General features: G+C 47.0%; 1 pseudogene; it reads left to right on the top strand.

The window, feature by feature from the left end:
• Positions 1 to 478: 478 nt before the first annotated feature.
• On the top strand, positions 479 to 3,037 carry LOC100012342 (liprin-beta-2-like; annotated as a pseudogene).
• Positions 3,038 to 3,494: the final 457 nt, after the last annotated feature.

The raw sequence follows: 3,494 nt of genomic DNA, 5'->3' as shown, positions 1-3,494 counted from the left end.
TAGGCATTTAAATATAACAAGCATAAATTTATTATAATTAAAACAAAATGGAAAAGTCCATGTAATTCCAAAGTACTTTGTATGTAATAATTTCACAAGTATAGATTTACAAATGAGATAACAAAGAGAGAGGAATGGTATATTAGCAATGCCCCTAAACAGCATCAAGTGATCTGGATTCATGTCCCATTACCAAAACTAATGTATCCTTGTCCCCATGGAATGTTCCATGTAATCTTGGACAAGTTGGATTTTCTCATCCCTATATTTGCCACCTTTGGGCTTCTTCTCAAAATTCACACTGTAGGTTAGGTTCCCATAGAGAAGATGGGTAGGCAAAAGGATAAGAAAAGATACTCCAGGGAGGAAGTCCAGACAGAGTATAGTCAGAGGTGAAGAGGGAGATCTCTCTCAGGATGGGCAACAGCCAGCACAAAGAGTCAAGGAGGAGGAATATGCCAGGCACCAAATAGGCTGCTGAACACAGCAATGGTGCCTATGATGTTGGGCTGCCCTCCCAATCCCTGTACATGAACATGCACCCAGTACTTCATCTCATTGAGGATCTGAGGCTGTCACTAGAGATGCTAGGGGATCCCGAAGAAAAAGAAACCCTCTGGACTCAGATCCCAAAGTCCACTGCAGCCTACATAAAGGAGTGGCTTGAGGGAAATCTGTCCCAGGTAAGCTACCCAGCTGCAGTCATGAATGAAACCTATCAGGAGTGCTTGGCCCGATTAGAAGGCGACAAGGAATCTCTCATGTTACAGGCGAGTGTCCTGACTGACCAGGTGGAGGTCCAGGTGAGAAGATCCGGGACTCGGAAGTCTGCCTGGAAGTACACCAGGTGAAACTCAATGCAGCTGAAGAGATGCTCCAACAGGAGCTGCTGAGCCACACATCGCTTGAGGCCCAGAAGCTAGAGCTGATGGCAGAGGTGTCAGAGCTGAAGCTCTGGATGGTCAACATGGAGAGAGAGCAGAAGGAGCAGGAGGAGAAGCAGAGGAAAGTGGAGGAATTGCTACAGGAACTCAAGCATCTCAAAATTAATGTGGGAGAGCTGGAGAGTGAGCGAAATCAGTATGAATGGAAGCTAAAGGCAACAAAGGTGGAGAATGCCCAGCTCAAGAGCAGTTGGCATTGAAGGATGCAGAAATTGAGCGCCTCCACAATCAGCTCTCCAGGACGGTGGCCTATTCCGAAAGCATGGAAAGAGATCAAGAAGCTCAACGTCTAAAAATAGGAATGGAGACCTTGCTTATTGCAAATGAAGAAAAGGACCGCAGGATAGAGGAGCTCACTCTGTTGCTGAGCCAGTATCGAAGAGTAAAGGAGATCATGCTGGGAGCTCATAGGTCTTAGGAGAGAATCCTTTCCAGTGATGAAGAAGAGCTAGAGGGATCTTTCAGAAAGTAGAATATGGTGAACAAATCCCCAGGAGAAACAGTGAAGCTGGAGATGGTTCCAAGATGTACCTCCCCTACTTGGGGGCTCCTCCCCTGCCTCAGAAAACTCTGGAAACAAGTGGGAGCATCCTGGACCCCAGCAATGGTTGTATTTCCCACTGTGAAGAGGATTCTCTGGAAATCCAGAGCAGGACTCAGGAAAAACTATCCAGTAATCTAGAAGATCTGCAAAATAGTTCTGTGGAAAAGTATGGAGATGAGAAACCGCTCATGCCTGTTGTAGGATCCGAGGACACGCTTTTCCTAGGAAGCTTCCTGCAACTACCCACAATGGAGAACCTGTAACCTTGATCCCATCCACTTCTCAGACCTCAGGGAGCAGCCTGCCAAGCCTGCGAGAAATTGAGAGCAGTTTGGATACCACTGTCACATCAAATGACCTTTCACCCATGTTTTCTGGAACCGATTCGGGGCCCCAGTCTCCACTAACTCCAGAAATGAAACAGAGCCCTGAAGGCATCAAGAAATTCTGGGGAAAAATAAGAACTCAATCAGGGAATTTCAACACAGATGCAATAGGGATAGCAGAATTCCGCCAAGGTGGACTCCGAGCAACTGCAGGATCAAGGCTGTCCAGAACCAGAGACCCCAAAGCTCAAAAGAGTGATTCCAATGCTCCTTTTGCCCAGTGGAACACTGAGCAAGTGTGTTCATGGCTAGAGGATTTTGGTCTGGGTTAGTACGTGATCTTTGGCAGTGGGTGAGCTCTGGCCACACACTATTGACTGCAACCCCTCAGGACATGGAAAAGGAGCTTGGAATTAAGCACCCCCTGCACAGGAAAAGTTGGTTTTGTCTGTGAAGTCAATTAACACCAAGCAGCAAGAAAATCTGCACAACTAGACCACATCTGGGTAATGGGATGGCTTGACGATATAGGCTTGCCTCAATACAAAGACCAATTTCATGAATCCAGAGGTGATGGGCGGATGCTTCAGTACTTTGCTGTGAATGACCTTCTCTTCTTAAAAGTCACCAGCCAGCTGCATCATCTCAGCATGAAGTGTGCCATCCACGGGCTCCATGTCAACAAATTCTATCCTCATTGTCTGCACAGGAGACCTGCGGATGAGAGCAATGTTTCTCCTTCAGAAGTGGTGCAGTGGTCCAACCACCAAGTGATGGAGTGGCTGAGGTCGGTGGACCTCCCCAACCTTCGAGGAAGCGGCGTCCACGGAGGCCTCATTATCCTGGAGCCCCTCTTCAGTGGGGACACTCTCGCCATACTCCTGAGCATTCCTCCTCAGAAGATGCTCCTCTGACGCCATCTAACCACCAATTTCAACGTCCTCATCGGCCTGTGGCACAGCAAGAAAAGAGAGACATCATGGTGTCCGCAGCCTATATGCCATTGACCACTACCACCAAAGTCCGGCCAAAGAAACATGTTCACATTTTGGAAATATGAGGAAAAAGAAGTGTGATGAGTCTACAGACTACCTATGTCCCACGGAGCCCAGCAAAAGCGCAAATGGCAATCACAAGGCTTATGGAGGCCACAGCCACTGAGGCCTCACCCCAGCCCTGGGGAGGAACTGGACAAACTGGATCAGGTGGGATATGTCAACTGATGTGCCTGTCATCTCAGCATCTCCGTGCCAATCCTAGAGCTTGCAAATAACACCGTGTTACCTGCCATGTAACCTCCAGCCTCATCTGCATGAACTCACCAAGAAAAGCCAGCCTATAGAAACCTGGAAGCATTTTACCTTGTCCCCAGATATGCCAGGCAACTGTTGGGGGGGGGGGGTGCGGGGCTGTTTTTTTTTTTTGTTTGTTTGTTTCTTTTCTCTCAGTCAACACTTCTGTCCCAGCCTCTCTGGGATTCAGTGCCTTTCCTGAGGACAGGCTGTTCAGACTGTTACTAGAGACCAAGAATAGAAGGAAAATGGTTTTAGAATTATGGTTTTTTAAATGATTCTTGATGCCCTGCAGAGTCTGCACAAATATAAACACTATTTTCATTTTAAGAGGTATTTAAGTGCTATGAACATAACTATAAATAAATGTATAAAATTAAAAAAAAAA

This window comes from Monodelphis domestica, chromosome 8 (assembly GCF_027887165.1).
Source record: "Monodelphis domestica isolate mMonDom1 chromosome 8, mMonDom1.pri, whole genome shotgun sequence".
In the NCBI taxonomy this organism is placed as follows: Eukaryota; Metazoa; Chordata; class Mammalia; order Didelphimorphia; family Didelphidae; genus Monodelphis; species Monodelphis domestica.
This window is presented reverse-complemented; position numbering and strand designations above follow the sequence as displayed.